This window comes from Prionailurus viverrinus, chromosome D3 (assembly GCF_022837055.1).
Source record: "Prionailurus viverrinus isolate Anna chromosome D3, UM_Priviv_1.0, whole genome shotgun sequence".
Taxonomy (NCBI): domain Eukaryota; kingdom Metazoa; phylum Chordata; class Mammalia; order Carnivora; family Felidae; genus Prionailurus; species Prionailurus viverrinus.
Genome location: NC_062572.1, coordinates 50,677,341 through 50,696,717, shown reverse-complemented (window position 1 = coordinate 50,696,717; position 19,377 = coordinate 50,677,341). Strand labels below are relative to the sequence as shown.

General features: G+C 39.5%; 1 protein-coding gene across 1 annotated transcript in view; it reads left to right on the top strand.

The window, feature by feature from the left end:
* The window catches only part of CHST9 (carbohydrate sulfotransferase 9), a 243,915-nt gene that overhangs the window by 42,040 nt on the left and 182,498 nt on the right, over nucleotides 1–19,377 (top strand). The window lies entirely within an intron of this gene.

Here is a 19,377-nt window from a genome sequence, read left to right as displayed (position 1 = left end):
TACTTTCATCATCCGGTTTGCCATTGCCACACATTGGGAACACCTCAATCACTGTTAAAATGGATTATGTTTATGATGATTGACTTAGAACATTACAGAAATATATACATATATATATTATAAAACTCAGTTGTCTTCCGTAAGTATAAATAGACTATGGCTTATGATTGTTATGGAAAATAAAGTAAAAGCAGAACAGTTTCTAAATTGTGTCTGATTGTGGCCTATTTTTAAATCATTCTAGATATAAAGCCCTTAAGAATCTACTCTGAAAGAGAATTCAATACGGAGTCACAAACATGATACTTTTTAAAGTTGTTTCCATTTCTAATTCCCCTTCCTTGGATTATTGTTTTATACATTTTGGATTAATTTATATAGTAACTCTTGTGAAAAGAATTTGCATGTAATTATTTTCTAGAGAATATGTAACATTGTCAAAACTTATTCTTTTTTTTTTTTTAATGCTTATTTATTTTTGAGTGAGAGACAGAATGTGAACAGGGGAGGGGCAGAGAGAGAAGAAGATACAGAATCCGAAGCAGGCTCCAGGCTGTGAGCTGTCAACACAGAGCCCAATGCTGAGCTCGAACACATGAACTGTGAGATCATAACCTGAGTCAAAGTTGGATGCTTAACTGACTAAGCCGCCCAGGTGCCCCTGTCAAAACTTATACTTAATTTCCATTATAAGTTACATGAACTGTAATATTTTCTAAGCTTTCGATATTACTATAATAATTTATCATAACTTATAATATTTCATGAAACCATATTGATAAAATATAGAGGCTATTTTCTCCTGCAGTATAGATTTTCTAAGCCCTTGGTAGGTGTTTGTTGAATGAATGATAAAAAGATGAATAAATAGTCTGAAAACTCATTGCAGACTACACACTAGAACACAGCAAAGGAGTAAGAGTCAGAGATCTTATTTTTCATATTTTTATGATCTAATTTCATAGTCTCATAACAAATTTCATGAGGAAAGTATTGCAACAAGGCTCCAATCCATATAAGAAAATGTATTCATATATATACACCATGGGAGAAATGTAATAGTTAGAAACTACGTGATTTCTGAAGAAACCGGTCATATAATAATACCTTACAAATATACTGAAGTTTACAAAATGGGCCATAGACATCAATAGCCACCATTTACTGAAAGCTTATTAAGTGCCAAGTGATTACATGTATCTTCTCTAATCCTAATGGAATCTTCCTAGGTGTGATATTGAAAGTTTATAGGTGAGGAAACTGAGGCTCGGGTAGATAAGGAACTTATCCCAGACCTCACATGTGCAGATCTAGGCATAGAGGCATTTGTGCCTCTCCAAAGTCTATGCCCTTCCCCAACACATTGCGTCTGTGTGGGGTGGTGGAAACGTGAGTATTGTTACCCCCTAGTGTTGTAGGGTAACTGAGACCCAGAAACTAAGTGGCTTGCCCAAAGGTGCAAAGGCTAAGAGTTTCCAAAGTAAGACCCATGTCCAGACTTTCCTGCTTCTTATGTTCCCTAAAAGAACCTCCTAACCAAAAAGGTGGATAAGATAAACACGTAATAAATAATATCCTATCAGTCCAGTTGTTTTTAAATCCATGACTTGTAAACCAAGCTATTCACAAGGTCGATTCTTAGTTGAATTTATAATTTCTCCAAGCTGGGAAATTATTTTGCCTAGTTAAGATGGGCTTATACTATAATAAATAATAATAAGTGTTATTTGTGATTTGCTAGTACTTTCCCTGATTCTCTGTATGTCTTAAATGCATTGTGTAATATTTCAATCTACTCAGGACAGTGAGTATAAATGCTCGAACCAGGATTTTTTAGATAACTATCTTACTGAAGAAAAGTTTTCTTCCTTTTCAATAAGAAACAACTTCCATCTGGAGTTTTGCCTTTAACCAGGCTAGTGCCCTGGGTGGTAATTCTGTAGTTTTCCAGATAGACCGGTATCTGTGTATTTTATATGTGTTTTAAATAACATCAGGAGCATCAGGCATTTTTAGAAGCAGTTTCTTCTTAAATCAGAAAAATATCTGAACGTGTGCTTTGATGTCAAGTTAAAAATGAGAATTTTGTGTTTTGGACATTTTAGAGCTGTCACTCAAAGGACTGTGGAAGATGAGTTTATTTTGGTTGCTGAAACCTTCTATAGGTAGAGCAGATTTTAAAACTCTGAATGGTTTTGATCTTGTATCCATTTCAGTTGTGTATGAAAACTCTTGGGTTTTTTTCATGCTTCTTATTTGAGTCCTTTAAAATATAATAAGATATGGGATATTTTCTAAGCTTTCCTAGGTTTCCTGGGTTCTTCTGTTAAAATAAAATGCTTTAAAATTACAAAAAATCTTAAATATGCTCTGATATGCTAGTAAAGGTTATGAATAGACAAAATTTCTTTGGAAGTGAAGAGGAAAATGTGTGACAAAGAAAGTGAATCTATCCAATTATACAACAGAGAGTTCTGTAATAACACCCATTTTTCAATAGCACACCAATTAAGTTATGCATTTCTTTATGCTAATATGGATGTGCTATTATGAATTTTATTTTATAATTTCTTCCCTGGTTGTTAAGAGTACAAATTTCATATTTAGAAGAATATTGAAAATCTCAGATCTACTTGTTAGCTGTGTGACCCTGGGCAAATAACTCTATGACACAATCTCCTCATCTGTGAAATGGGGATAATAATATTTTCCGTGTAGGGCGGCAGGGAGAATTAAAGGAGACTTAGTATGGTGCCTGGCAAGTAGTAGTGAACGATGAATGTGAACTGTTGTTATTATTCTGGAAATGATACAGAGCACCTGCAGACCAGCTTTTTCAGAGTTATCACGATTAAGACTCAGTCGCAATTCAGTAAAACAATCTTAAGCTTGTGCCTTGCCTGATTAAGAAAAAAAAAAAAAAAGCTCAATTCCAACTCCAGTTAAAATAGTTAGGAGAGTCTCACTGGCACAAAGCCGGCATGTTTCACAGCAGAGGAATTGGAAGGATGATCAGGTTGAATGCAGAGAGGAGAGTCAGTGTCCAGGAGGATCTCTGGTCTACGCAGGGTGCCTCCAAGGTCAGGGTATCCATTCATGCAATAGCGTTTTTGTAAGATTTAACAATTGACCGTGCCAAACTGGTGAATACTGAGATATAGTAGGGAACCAGCTATAATCCCTGTTCTCAAGGAGACTATAGTGTCACAGACTGTAAGGGAGAAAATGGTCTTGAGTTCAGGCCAAGGTGCTGGTACACAAGGACAGTCCATTGTGACAGAAGAGAGACAGGCCCTCCATTATGAGGCACAATAATGAGTTGGGACCAGAAGAAAGAGCCCAATCAATTGTCAGTGATGGAATTGCTGATCTGATGGAAGTTATTGGGGGGGTGGGGAGGGGGTGGGGGGGATAGGATTAGCAGGCATAGAGGACCAGAGCAGAGCAGAATGCAGAATGGATATATCTACAGAAAAGATGTGTTGATGAGGGCCAGTTCAGGATAAATCACAAGAATGGATCATTTTTTCCCCAGCTACTGCTGAAATTTACAATTTGATGCCCTCCTCCTCTAGGTACAATGTTAGTGCTAAATAGAACAAATACCAAAAGGTGTGGTACATAATTGTTTTATATGTAAGTGCAATAAGACCTAGTTAGGACCCTGTCATATCAGAGTCAGAATCTCAGCTTTAGAAAAGAATTTATTGTTTAAACACTATAAATTGGTTACATCACTCTCCTGTTTAAAATATTTTAGTTATATCTCATTCTTTTCCACAAAGTCTTCTCCCTGGGACCCACAAAGCTGTGTGCGGTGTAACCTCTGTCTGCCTCCACTGGCTCACCCTCCCTTCCCTCAAGGCACTTCTGGGCTCCACCAGGAAGTCATCTTCCAGAAAACCAAACCCCTTGCTGACTCAGCGCTCTCACCATGAAAGAAGCTGGGATGCTCTTCTCCAGCTCTCACCCATCCTGGCTTAGTTCATATGTCACCTGCTTCATCGAAGCAGCCAATCAGCCATACAGCCCCAGAGCTAATCAGTCAGACCCCCATCTTCTTGATTTCCACCAGAGAAATGATCATAATCAGCAGTTGCCTCATTTTGTTATTTGTTCACTTGTTCATTTTACAAGCTCAGTGAAAACAGAGACCCTGCCTGTCTCACTCACCTCGGTGTCCCCGTTCCACGGCATGGAACTTGTGTGGTAGGCGTTCAATAGTAGGTAGAGTCATCTGGGTGGATACATAACACTTCTTTTGGCTTTTCAACATCCAGCCAAATGACTGCATAGATTGCGTTTGAACACTTCTGGGGACAAAGAATCCACTACTCCTCAAGGCATCCACTCAACTTTATAGCCACCTCCTTAGAAAGTTCCATATGTTGAGCCAGAACTTGCATCCTTAACTTAGGCTTACTCATCCTAGCGGTATCCCTGGCACTGGATGAGGCTCACTCTTCTTGCATCGCATGGCCAGATCATTTTCACGGCAAAGGAAGCCCCAACTTTTTTAACCATTTCATAAAAGATGATCCGGGTCCCTCTCCTCTGAATCATTAACACTTCTTATACCTTTTAAAATATGATGTATTGTATACTTATATGAAACCTGTGTTAGAAATATACATCTCTGGGCCACCTGGGTGGCCCAGTCAGTTAAACATCTGACTTCAGCCCAGGTCATGATCTCTCCATGTACGTGAGTTCGAGCCCCACTTCGGGCTCTGTGCTGACAGTTCAGAGCCTGGAACCTGCTTTGGATTCTGTCTCCCTCTCGCTCTGCCCCTCCCCTGCTCACACTATGTCTCTCTCAAAATAAATAAACATTAAAGAAAAAAGAAATACACATTTCTAATAAAATCCCCTATCGAGTGGTAAAGTAAAACACACATAATTTAAACATGCAAAATAGTGAAAAATCAAACAGATTCCCCCAAATAGCTTATGTTATTTCTTTTCTTGAGATTTTCCAGAATCAAATTTAGTTTCATCTGTGCCAAACTAAAAATGTTCCCTGGATTTATCCAACACTGTAAATATCTACCTAAACAATTTCTGAGCATTTTTATTCAGGACCATTACTTTTTTTTTAAATAAATCAATTTATTTAAACAGGAAAACAAAAAACAAAGACAGTTCACTCTTTTCTCCCCCACCCCCTGCCCTACCTGTGGCAACTACCAATCTATTCTCTGTATCTGTGAGCTTCGGGGTTTGTTTGTTAGATTCCACATGTAAGAGAGATCATGCAGTATTAGCCTGTCTCTGTCTGACTTATTTCATTTGCTTAGTGTCTTCAAAGTCCGTCCATATTGCAAATGGCAAGATTTCATTCTTTTTTATTGTTGAGTAATATTGTTTATTCATTCATCAATGGACGCTTAGGTTATTTCCATATCTTGCCTATTGTAAATAATGCTGCAGTGGACATGGGGATACATGTATCTTTTTGAACAGTGTTTTCTTTCTCTTTGGATAAACACTCAGAAGTAGAATTGCTGGATCATATGGTAGTTCTGTTTTTTATTTTTTGAGGAACCTCCATACTGTTTTCTATAGTGGCTGCACCAATTTATATTCCCACCAATAGTGAACAAGGGTTCCCTTTCCTCCCTATGCTTGCCAACTCTTGTTATTTCTAGATTTTTTGATAATAGCCATTCCAACAAGTATGAGATGATATCTCACTGTGGTTTTGATTGTATTTCCCTGATGATGAGTGATGTTGAGTATCTTTTCATGTGTCTGCAAGCCACCTGTATATATTCTTTGGAAAAATGTCTATTCAGATCTTCCCATTTTTTAATCGGATTGTTTGCTTTTTGTTATTGAGTTGTTTCGGTTCTTTGTCTATTTTGGATGTTAGTCTTTTATCAGATATATGATTTGAAAATATTTTCTCCTATTCAGTAGGTTGCCTTTTCATGTGGTTGATAGTTTCCTTCACTGTACAGAAGCTTTTAAGTTTGTAGTCCCACTTGTTTATTTCTCTTTGTTGCTTTTGCTTTTGGTGTTAGATATAGAAAATCATCCAAGACTTATGACAAGGAGCTCACCACCCTATGTTTCCTTGTAGTTTTATGGGATCAGGTCTCATATTTAGTTAGGTCTTTAATCCCTTTTGACTTGATCTTTGTGTTTGGTGTAAGGTAGTGGTCCAATTTCATTCTTTTGCAAATAGCTGTGCAGTTTTCCCAACACTATTTGTTGACGAGACTGTCTTTTTCCTATTGTATATTCTTGCCCCCTTTGTTGTAAATTAATTGACCGTGTAAGTGTGGGTTTATTTCTGGGCTCTATATTCTGTTCGATTGACCAATGTGTCCGTCTGTTTTTATGCCTATACTACACTTTTTAAATTACTTTAGCTTCGTAATATAGTTTGAAATCAGGGAGCATGATGCCTTCAGCTTTTCTTTTCTTTTCTTTTTTTCAAAAGTTTATTTGTTTATTTTGAGAGAAAAAGAGACAGTGCAAGTGGGGGAGGGGCAGAGAGAGAGAGAGAGAGAGAGAGAGAGAGAGAGAGAATCCCAAGCAGGCTCTGCACTATCAATGCAGAGCCCAATGTGCAGTTCGAACCCAGGAACTGTGAGACCATGACCTGAGCCAAAACCAAGAGTCAGACACTTAACCGACTGAGCCACCCAGGCATCCTTGCTTTTCTTTTTCAAGGTGACTTTGGTAAGACCAGTAATTTGTTGGCTATTTATTGATAGTATTTTTACATGTTTTCCTTAAACAGAAACTTCTTTTGACTTTTCTTTCCTACTTTTAAGTAGACACTGTTTCCTGATTCCTTCTTTCTGATTTTCATGAAATAGTGATACTGAATTTAGTTTAGGGTTCAACATTAGCATCTAAGCTAAGAATTCTCATAGTTAACGTATGAATTACCATAGCTGGCATAGAAAAGAAAGAATGATATAGCCATAATCCCACCTTCTCAAAACCCACTCTCACCAACCCAGGCTCTGTAGGACTGATACACAACATACTTAGCCTGAAAAGTATGTTCTTTTTGGTCAGTGATGTCAACTTCCTGCAGGTCAGCATTCTATTCAAATCTTACATGCTGTTATCAAAGGCAGCATAGCCAAAACAAAGAGGTACTTTTAATATTTTCTTCTGCTAATTCACAATAAACATCATTAGGCCTAGGTTATATTTTAACCCTCATAGGTGTGTATGAAAGTGAAACATAGTGGCTGCAAGCTTCTGATTTCAGGCAAAGTAAAGCCACCTTACTGCTTTTTCCTCAGACAATTGCTTCAGGACCTCATAAGCAAACCGGCCTCATGCTTTGGTATTTCTAAGGAGATTTTATCTTGCTTTTTTTTCAAACTAAGTATATTTTGTGGCATATAAAGTTTTGCAACTAGACTGGATTGACATAATTCTTTTCTCTTGAGCCTCTCTGATGAGAAAGTATATTCTTTCCCTCCAAAATCAAGCTGTTTGTCCTGATTGTGATGTTGCTATATTGAAATTCTATTTTCTCCCGGGGGATTTTTGTATACCAGAACTGGAGCAAAGCCACTTACAACATGGAAGGACTTTATGCTTACAATTGTTCCCATACTCAGGAAAATAAAAATTGCTTTCCTTTAAAAAAATCACTCATTTGAGTTACTTCCTCCAAGTTTGATGAGCCTGGCAGCCATTTTTTTTAATCAAATGAGCACATGCTGTCTCTGCTCACCTCTGGATGCCAGTGTATCCTGTCTTTCATGTGATTTTTGTCCACCTCAGGACCTTTGAATTAGCTGTTCTCTGTTCCTGAAATGCATTTTTCTTGGTCATTTCCGTTGCTGGCTTTCCTTATCATTCAGGGTACAGTTTAAATATCACCTTCCCTCAACATCCTGTGTAAAGTACATCTTTTCTGATGGTTTCTCTCCTAACATCTGTTTTATTATTTCCTAAAATTTTACTTCATGGCACTTATGATCTGTAATCATTCTTCAAGTTTATTTATATATGGTCTACCTCTCCCAATATAATTTAAGCTTCCCAAGGGCAGGGAACTTATATATTGGTCACCAGTGTATCTCCACCCCCTCCTCCACCCCGTACCCGCAACTTCCAGGTCCCGACTCCAGTCCTCACTTCACTATGTACCCCCAGTGCCCTCTAAATTCAGTGTTTATTCTTATTCACCCGGCCACCTCTAACTTCCTTCTCCCAGTGGACTTTGTCTGGCTTTACTGCCCCAACCTTCTGAGTCTTCTGTATTCCTGGGGGCTGTCACCTGCTTTTGTCTTATACTCCAGAAGCCACACTGCTAGAAATGAAGGAGAAATGGATGTCAAAGTTGCTTAAAATTTTCTGAAATTGAAGAACATTCAGTGGCCAAGCTTTGCTACAGTATCAGTCCATTCAACATAGATTTTTAAAACTCTAGTAATTCATTGAATACATTTGTTTCCAAGTATGTTTTAAGCACACATAAACAATAATGCTGTTGCTTTAGCTATTGCTTTATCTCAGCACTCATCCTTCTTCAGGATGCGGCCCCTGCCTCTATTTCTTTTGGGTGCTCCTTTTCCTCTGCTACACTATCCAAATTGTAGCAGAAACCGCCATATTACAATGGAAGGCTTCGTTTGGTCTGTTGGCCAACGCTAGGCCCATCTTTCATAGTACACCACACATTGTGGTAGCAGCGAATCGCCAGTCCAAGGAATCGGTGGCCAGTGCAGGCTTGGCCATTGATTCCCTTTCTTGGGATTTTGGTTTCCAATACCAGAAAAATGGGCTCAAGTGCCTAACCATGTGGCACAAAACTCAGAAGTGTATGTGGCTGTTTCCTACCACATGAGCCAGAGGAGCTGAAGTTACTTGGCCAGGGAGGGAGAGAAGAAAAGCAGTCAGGAGGAGAAGAGCAGAGTCATGGACAAGTTCAGCAAGTGTTTGGGTTCCTGGACCTTCTTCTCTCAAGATTCAACACTGCTGCTTCCTGGTGTGTTTCCGGTGGTCTGTAAGGGCAGAAAACTTTTCCCTTCTTCCTTTCTCGGTTCTTTGGCTGGCCTAATAATTAAATTGACATAAGATTAACAGGAGACAAAAAATTGAATTTCATATGTATTGGAGCCCCATAAAAATATGAGACTCAAAGAAATGACCAAAGAAGGCAGCTTTTATAACTTTTAGACAAACAATAAATTTGTGAAGAATGGACAAGATGCAGAGGTAGTAAATTGTTAAAGATGTAACAAGGTTTGTACAGTCTTCTCAGCATGAAATTCTCTGTCTCTGGTGGTAAGGATGCCTTCCACCCTCCTGGTACAGGAAGGGTACCTTTCACTCGGGAGATTTATTTCCTGCTTTCAGGGAAACAAAGGAGGGTCCTTCTTGAACTACCTGTTTGTGTCTTTTTTTTTTTTTAATTGAAGTATAGCTGATATGCAATGTCGTATTAGCCCCAGGTGTACAACGTAGTGATTCGACAATTCTGTAGCACCAGCTGTTTATTAAGTAAGTTTAATTCAAAATAATATACCAAAGTGACATCCTCGAACCCCTAGAGGTCCCAGTGGGGTTTCTGTCACCTGTAGCTCAAACAGTTCTAACAAATGCAGTCTGGCTCTTGTATATTCATCTTCTTTCCCACCCTCAGTATGTAGCCATCTTTCTCAAAGCAGGATTACTGGAGCTTCAAGGAGCCTCATGAAGGGCCCCATTAGCTTTACTCACCTCTCGGGGAAGGGCAAAGGGGCGGATAGTGCAAAACAATCCTCCTTCACACTTTTTGATTCATTTATACCATGGATCGCAAGAGCTGCCTTGTTCACTCCATGCTCTAGCATCCGGCATTGTGCCTGGCCCTTAGTACATGCTTAGGATGCCAGCAAGTCCTTGCGTAATGAGTCAACCCGCACCGAAAGCTAAGCTCAACCACACTTAGAAGGCAAGTGGGGCTGGTAGTTAACCCTGGACTTTTCAGAAGTTACGCTGTTTGGTTTAACGGGGATTTTCTCCAGTGATATCCTGAAATGTCTTCCTTGAGGTTAGGAAGGTGTTACTTGGAGAGGCTTATTTTTCCTTTTGGCTGTGGTTTGTTTTTAACAAAAGCGGGATCATCATTTAGCAAGTAAAGTAAGTAAAGTAAAAAATTGAGTGAGGAATTGCAGAAGATAAGACCTTTTAAGGTCCCTTATAATGTTAAGTTCCCTGGGGCTATCATGTGTCTGAAGAAGAGACCAACGATTGAACAAAGCCAGTGTCAGGAGCTGTCCATTTTGGGGGTAGTATTTTGTAGTGGAAAGCACAAAGCTCTCACTACTCACTTCTGGCCTGTTTTGTGTTTTTTAAACAAGTTGATTAATCTCTCCAGATTCTGGTTTATTTTCTTCTCTGATTTCCGCACCTTGTTCCTTGCTGTCCTCGGTTAACCACCATCCCAAAGTTGATGCTTATCCCGGCATTCCTGTACATGTCTCTATAATTTTAACACACGTGTATTCCTTTTTTCATATTTTTAGTCTTCTATAAAAGGTGTCTATCTGTATATACTCTTGCGCAACTTGGTTCTTCATTCAACATTAGGTTTTTGAGATTTATTTCTATTGATATATTGCAACTGTAATTCATGAACCCAACTACTGTATAATATTTCATCATGTGAATATGTTGCAGTTGATTTATCCATTCCCCAGTTGGTGTGCATAAAAGCTGTTTCTAATTTTTTGCTGTCACACAACTTCCTACTAAGAGCATTCTTGTGTAATATCTTTGCTCACATGTTTAGAGTTTTCTATAAGAGCTTACACTGCATGTTCTCCAAAATAATATCAGCTTCAAGATTCTGTGATTCCATGTCGTATCTTCTCTTCTGCTCACACAAATCAAAATTAGGACTTTTAGAATACTGCAAATGTTAAATGATAAATCTTAGTAAAAAACGGATACAGAAATATTTATTTGGATACACGGATTTCCGTTCAGAATTGTGGATGGAAGGATACAAATATAGTGCACAGAACCTGCTCTCACAATGCTTCTTGCTTATTGGTATGCCAACAGGGTAGTTAACAGTTCATTGAGAATCGATTAAAATAATTACTAGGTCATTAGTGTGGACTTTGAGTATAAGTGTAAAGACCTCACTCACTAAATAATTCATGATGATAGGCAAGTTAACTCCTGCTCATATTGATTTGGTATGTAATACCACCAAGTCCAAAATTTCTAATTTTCCTAATAAAAATAAACTCTTTAAACTTTCAAAGCATCACCCAATCCCAGCCTCCTCCTTTTATAAAGAAGCAACGGAGAGGCTTAAATTTGCACAACCAGTAATAACAACACTGGCACTAAAACATGACTCCTGATAACTGAGTATTTTCCACAAAATATTCTTCCCCTTTCCCTTCTAGTTTTTCCTCTTGCCTTTTCCTGGAGATCCAAGAGGACTGGGGTGCTTTTCAATCACTGGTTTGTTTCCTGAAGTGTCTTGAACATAGCCATTCCAAAACCCAGCTGAGAAGTGTAGCAACCAGATGCATCACTGGGAGCAAGGATATAGTTTCTGTTTTCCATTTGAAAATCTGCCTGCACAGACAAGACCTTGAGTGTTGTAATAGTCCCAGGCTTCAAAAGAAAGTTCACCAGTGTAGAACCACTGTCTTTGGAAATAATGTATGTTATGTTTCTTTTCAAACTTAGCTTTCAAGAATAAAGCAATCAACTGAGAGAGGTTTGGTGGAAAACTTCATGGTACCCAGTTCATCACAGGTTAAAGAGGTACCAAAGGTAAAAAGGAAACATAGATTGTTTCTAAATAAAAGAACCTTAGGGGTACCTGGTTGCTTAAGCATCCGACTTTTGATTTTGGCTCAGGTCATGATGTCACAGTTTATGGGTTCAAGACCTACATTGTAGTCCACACTGACAGCATGGAGTGTGCTTGGGATTCTCTCTCTCTCCCTCTCTTTCTGCACCCCAACCCCTGCTTGTGCACATGCACTCATTCTCTTTCAAAACAAAGGAACTTAAAAAAAAAAGAATTTTAGTTTTCATTAAGTGTTCTTTCTTGTTTCCCCGAGTCACAGATTACCAAAAGTTATATTGAATTATATATACGAGATTGAAAGTAAATATGTTTGTGCTACTCAAACAGTATTAATCACTTGTCTCCCTTTTACTTTTCTCTAGCTTTTAGCTCCAGCTCTTGCAAAGTGAGTCAGCCTAGGTTGTAAACATTTGCTTTCATTTCCCCAACTGGAAGCCCACTGAAGGTCAGGACCACAGTACCTGGAACATAGGTGGTCCCAATTAAAACTTCAATGGAAAGAATTGGGAGAGAGATTCCAGAGACAGAGAGCAACTGATGGTTTATGCAGGATTCCCAATGTATCAATCTTTGGTGTCATCATAACCTTCTAAATCTGTTTGTGAACTTCACAACTCTAGATATTTTCTTTTACCTCTTCTGAAGAATTAAACAACTTTCGAGTGACTGACTATTCGTACGAAACAGCCACATAGGGATATATGTATAACCCCCAAATCATTTAATTAATGATTATCGTATTAATGGAGCTATATATTCCAAATAGAATAGCTGTGTTCATTAACCAGTCCCCCCAGATTTTCTAGGCTCAGAGTGTTGGGGAAAAATGTACTTTTCATGGAGTCATGTAATGAATTTGGAATATTCTTGTGGGAGTGTTTTGTGCAGCTCATGAAGAAGCCTCATCAACTGTTCACAAAACGTGGTGTCGTTCCTCAAGATCAGCCTGACTGTCTGTTTTTATCTCTGGCAACTATAGACAGTGGTAGAAAGTTACATGAGACAGATTGGTACAGGATAAACGGGTGGCTGAGCTCTTAATGTTGCCTAACAATCCTGTGTTCCCTATTCAGCTTTTTCCTCTCCTGTTTTCCAGAGAGACAGTTTCTTTTTCTTTTCTTTTCTTTTTTTAAAAATTTTTAATGTTTCTGTATTTTTCAGAGAGAGAGCAGGAGAAAGGCAGAGAGAGAGGGAGACATGGAATCCAAAGCAGGCTCCAGGCTCTGAGTTGTCAGCACAGAGCCTAACACGGGGCTCGAACTCACAACCAGTGAGATCATGACCTGAGCTGAAGTTGGACACTTAACCAGCTGAACCACCTAGGTGCCCCTCAGAGACAGTTTCTAAAATGCTACTTTCTCCTCAGCCCTCCAACCACGCCATCTCCCCGAAGTCTCTCTGCAGAGCACCGCTCCTCCCACTTCACAGAAAAAAGATAGCATCAAAGAAAACTCTCAGAGCTTCCTACTAACAGTTGTAGCAGCAGAAGTAGACTCATCTACTTCCACCCTGTCTTTGGCTCATCTCTCAGCTTCTACTTCCTCCTCCTCTTCCTCTATCCTCTATTACCCTCCTCCTCCTCATTGCCTTACTCATATTCTGTCTCCCAAGACGTGTACTTCTTCTCTGATCTTGCCCGTCCTCTGTATATTCTCTTCTCCTGGGTCTTTGTCTCTTTCTCTGTCACTTCCTTGTATCTGCATTTCTACATGGTTCAATCTCACTGGTTTCAAAAATAACACCTGTCAACCACAGCTTCTCACTTCCCCCAATCTACTTCCTCACCTTTAACTTCTTTTTTTGTCTTTAATGTTTATTTTTGAGATGGGGGGAGGGGCAGAGACCGAAGAGAGACTCTCAAGCAGACTCCATGCTGCCAGCACAGAGCCAGTCGCAGGGCTCAAACTCACAAACCATGAGGTCATGACCTGAGCTGAAATCAAGAGTTGGACACATAACCGACTGAGCCACCCAGGTGCCTGTCACCTTTAACTTTTAAAAAGAATTTTGTATAATCACCACTTGATTACTTTCTCCTCTTCTTCCCTTCACTTACTGCAGTCTGGCCCCATCAACCACTGGTCCTTATAATCTGCCTGCCGTAACATCCACTGAGTCCTTCCCCGTCTTCCACTCGGCTCTCTGTAGCATTAGATACCAGTGACCTTCAAATGTCACCTTCCTTTGATGTTCATGGACAGGCTCTTCTAGTTTTCCTGCTCTTCTCTGGCTGCATTCTCAGTTCCCTCTTCAGACTACTTTGTTTTCTTTTACCATCCCTTGGATGTTGATGTTCCCTACCCTTGGCTCCTTTCCTCCTCACTGTACGTGCATTTCTGGTATAATTCCATCCATAGCCAGATTCCTCACAGTTCCCATAGTGTCATCTGCTTCCTAGGCATCTGTACTTGAGCGCCCCCAGATCCCTTGAATTCAGTAAGTACAAAGCTGAACTCATCATGTTCTCCAATGTGTATCCCGTTTCACCATTGAGGCAGTTGCCCCATCTAAAGACCTTGTTGCCATTTATGATGTCTCCATTTCCCTTGTTCCTCCCCCCAGATGAAAGCTCTTCTTGGCCCCAGAATGGCTCTTGGGACAAACCCAAACTTCATAATTTGGCCGTCAAGGCTCTTCATGGTATGACCTCTATTTAACTCTCTAGGCTCATTTCTGCATATGTTGCACTTATTCTCCAGCTGTATTAAATTCCTTCCACTTCCTTGAAGTGGCCATCAGGTCTGTCACACCTAGGCCTCTACAGGTGCCTCTGGAAGCATTTCGCATGTCTCAGATGGTTAAGTTTTTCCTCCCATGTGCACCCTGTACTTTCCCACGAAGCCACTCATGATGGTGAACCTGGGGTGTTAGTTAGTATCAAGCTCACCGCCTTCAAACCACTAGGCCATAAGATGTACGAGGGTGGAAGCAGCAGCCCATTTCACCGTTGCTTCCCCTGTGCCTAGCGTGTGCTTCCTCTGGCCATGGTAGGTAGGATTTTGCTAACTCGATGTGAAAATGTTGAGTTAGGGATTTTGGAAAAGAAATACCAGTATATGTATGCATATATGTCAGCATCTCATTGCCTACCCAGGAAAATGACGTTTTCCATCAGTGTCTGTGAGAATCCACCATATGATTTCATGGAAGCAAAAACACATGATTGTACTCTGTCATGGTGACATGCTTCTGCAAAACCTTATCATGCATTATTTTAGTGATAAGGTAGTTAAATCTTAGTATAGTTTAACGTTAGGGCTCTTTTATAATATAAAAATTTAATTTATAGGTTAGTTATTAAACTTCTGTTCTTTTACTCTGTGCCCTCACTTCTCTCATTTTCTCAATTTTACCCTTCTGAAATTTCTTTGTTTTCCAGAACATTCAACTTGGGTAGCCCGTCTGTGTGACCCACAGTACAAACTTATTACAATGTTAGTGATTTTTAAAAACCAATAAAGAAGAATGTGGGAGCAGAGTTGACATCAGGGACAGTGAACGCTCTCATATGTGGAAGCTTCCCATTTGTCTGGACCCCATCTCGGAAAAAGCACAAAATGTATCCTGCACAGATGCCATTTTCCTTGCTTCAGATGACATTTCACTGTTAGGTGGGTGGCTGCTGGCTACGTAGTTAGTTAAGAATCTTGACGGAGAGAGAATTTTCCTCATTAATTTTTCAGAAATTGAGAAGGCCAGAACCCGACATCAGAAGTGGCTCAGTTGTATTCAGAGAGGAAGCAACACGGAGGCAAAATGTCCAGCTGTCCACGCCTTGGCCGTGCACTGTGGAAATGCCTAAGTGTACTCTTAATGAAAACATCACAATGATAAATGTAGAATTCCAGAATACTTATCACATACCATGTAGGTAAATCACAATTAATAGTTGTTTGTGGGTGAATAACAATAGACATAAATATTTATATATTGCATGCATGGTCCTAGAAACGGCTTTCAAATTATTTTAATAGCCAATTGGTCATGAATTATTAGTTCACATAAGTTAGGCTTACACAATTTGGCCTTTCTTGTACTATGAAATATACTTTAAAATACGAATGATTTTTATCATAAGATATTCTGCGTGACCCATCACATAATAATTCGCTAAGAAATAAGTATTTAGTAACACTAAGAAAAATTCTCAGTTTAAAAAATCTTGAGGTACACAAAGCCGAAGAATATCTAGTAGTAGGAGAAAAGAATAGCAGCCAGCTTTCACACACTCAATAAACCAATGTAGGTTTTACTAAGCCTTCTTTTAAGTTTGCTCAGGAGAGAGACAAATCCATAAAGCAGTCAGCCTGCTTGTGATCACACTGCCAGAAATACACTGTAAACAATGAAATTGCCTCCGAATTTTGGACTCTGAATTTTATGATTGACATTAAGGGTCAGTGCCTGCGTTTTAGAACCATCCCCAAAAGCAACTCAATAATCAGCAGAAATCAGAAGTCCATTCACTGAACGAACCACTGGCAGAAAATTAGGTAGAGACTCCCAGTTTGCTTTGGATCAAAGGTATGTCCGATAACCTAGAGCTAAAGAAAAAGACATAACTGCAACCTGAAATCCCATATTCAAAAAGTTAGGTGCTGTGTTTTGGGAAGAACTATAAAGAGTTATGAGCAATCTAGAATAGATGAGAAAATGGTTATGTAATTAAATGGAAAACTAGTAGTAATGGGAAAATCTAATAGGTTTTAATTCTATTTCTTCTTCTGAAATGTTTTACATATACTTGATTGAGCTTGTAATAGCAGGTGTGCATTTGAAAAAAATCTGAACAAGTTCAAATTATACTATGGCAATACCCATTGAAATTTAAATAGCATAAGTCTTTGCAGCAACAGGTAGGGCAGCCTTTCTCCTCTGTATCACTTGCATTTAAATTTCATGGTCTTTGTTTACAATTGGCGAGAGTCAGGTTATCCTTGATGTCTGCCAAGATGCCAAGTTAACTTGGCTGATGTTGGATTCCAGAAGGCAAAGAGCCTTCTTCCCTGAAGCAATTTCTGATTAAGGAGAAAATGAGATCTCAGGTGTATTTTTAGCATCTGGAATTCTTAAATATTCATTTATTCAGTTCTGACTTTGGGGACCCTTTGGGTTCTATTTTTTGTGTGTACAGTGAATAGCACTACCACATGAATCATTCTATTGACTTCAAACAATTGTGTTGCCATTCCTTCCAGAAAGCTCCCTTGTAAGACTCCTATAACTTCATAAAGGCATACGTCGCTCCACATTTGTATTCTCTGAATATTCCTGTGAGTCATTGCTGGCCAAGGGCTGCAGAGAGGAGAGAGGATTTTGAGAGCAGGGCTTGTGACTAGGTGACATGATATTTCACCTGCCTGGCCCAGTGTGAAACGCATAGACCCTAGGTTTACTGTGGTGGTGGTGGCTTGCAAAGAGTAGCCTTGTTGCCCGACTCTGGCTATCTTGTCAGGAACTAACAGACCACGTTCTTGGTGTCAGTGCATAAAAATGGTGTCTTCTATTGCCACAATGCTTATGTCTGCTTCGGAGCAAGCTGCTCACCAGCAGTTCTGAGAACTAATAGGGTGTCCTGGGGAAATGAGTAAATCTTCCCTTGTTTTTGACATTTCTTTCCATTACTTCTTAGCCCTCCCCAGACTTCTCCCTTCTTTTTTGCTGTGTTTCTGTTAGAATTTAACTAAACCCAGGACATGATATTCTGTCTTTGTGGTATTGTGGACTATCTGTTTCTACAAAGGTAATTTCTATTTTAAAAAGCTCACATAATTCCACAAGACTCTCTAGAGTGCTACTGAATACTGCAGACTTTTACCAGGTGACTGTGCCTTGGGGAAAAGGAAATAATCAGACTTTGGAGGGATTACTGGACACTGGCCCGGAATTAATACCAATTAATACTCTGTCATTGTCAGAGTAGGGGGTTAGGTGATGAATGACATTTTTAGCTCAGGTCTGTGTCACAGTGAGTGGGTCATTCTGAGCCCATCCTGTGGTTATTTCCCTGATTCCAGGATACGTAATTGGAATAGACATACCCAACACATGGCAGAATTTCCATGTTGGGGATTCTGAGAAATAGGCCTCAGGAAAGAACTTTACCCAAAACTGTACGTTATTTCTTTATAGATACATATTTTAGAGAGGAAAATGGTTATTGATGACTGCCAAGGGAGCTCACATCGAGTAGCTGTGTGGGAGGCCTGAGGCCCACCTCACTGGGCCTCCTAGCCTCAAACATAAGGAAGTTACTCAGTTGTTCAAGTTGCCTTTCAGCTCTAAAGTGCTGATATTTGGATTCACTTACAACTCCTTTCTTTCTGCACTTTTTCCCTTGAGTAGTCAAGCTGGAGACGTATTGGGTTCATATCTATTTCCAAATAACCAAATAAAGCTATTCTATAACCAAATAAAGATGGCCTTGGCACGCCTGCACATTCTCAGTGATCGATTGTGCAATAAACGCTGATACTTTCCTACACTCTTTTGTTTCCACATGCATCGAATTTGCCTCTTCCCCTTCTTTTTGAAGCCTCTCTTCTTCACCGTGGAGCTCTTGCTGGCTTGACATGAAAAATGTGCATTAGTAAGTCTAATGGATAATTACATCAAGGAGGGAGGGAAGTGATCTAAATTTCAAATTCAGAATAATTACCTAAGTCTTAACTATAACTAGCCATAACATAATTACTTTTTCTCTTCAACTGTTTTTTTTTTATCGTTCTGCATATACCAGGCTGATTTTTCATTAACTTTTAATGCTGTTTGTAACTGTATTCCAGTTTGCCCTCAGTGTAGCTTTGAATAGGGTTCTGCTCACAATAGAGCACAATACTGTACAGCTTTCGTATAAGACAAAGGCTCCTATTGAAGTTGTAGGAACAGCATTTTTATTAAGATTGTTTCAGCTAATGGAAGGGATAGGCTCACTCCCATCTGGGTTCATCTCTCAGCAGTAGCAAAATTTCTGAGCAGTTCAGGGTGGCAAATCAATTTTTAAACATTTGGTAGTAAATTTATCTGATTCGCTCATTGAAACATTTGCTCTTCAGTAATTATGACACATGGAGAGCCAAAGCAGTAACGATCCTGCCTGTACCTCTGACTCTACTTCTGCTCTTACTTCTCTGGATTGTTAGACAGAGATAATCTTAGGCTCTCTTCCTCAAATGCAACTTCACAGCACTTTGAAATAAGCCATATTGACCATAGACATGTCAGAAGAGCACCCAAAGGTATTGTCTAGAACTGTGGGCTTTTAGTGACAGAAATCCTTCTCCATGGAAGTTAAACCAATAGATAAATAGATAGATGCCTTCAACAAGAGACTCTTAGCATAGCCCAGGCCCTAGGAAGTCCCCAGTGGTTTCAGGAATGGCTGGATCCAGACTTCCAACTCATCTGGACTCTCTCCACATTTGTCTTCCTCACTTGGCTGTGCTTTGCTCTACAGCATGATCTTCAGCAGGCTCCTGCATTTGATGGCAAAGATACTCAGGGGGATTCCAGGCTTTTACCATCCCTACTGATAGCAGTTGCAAGGATGAGACCCTTTCTCCCCTGATGCTCTTATCAGT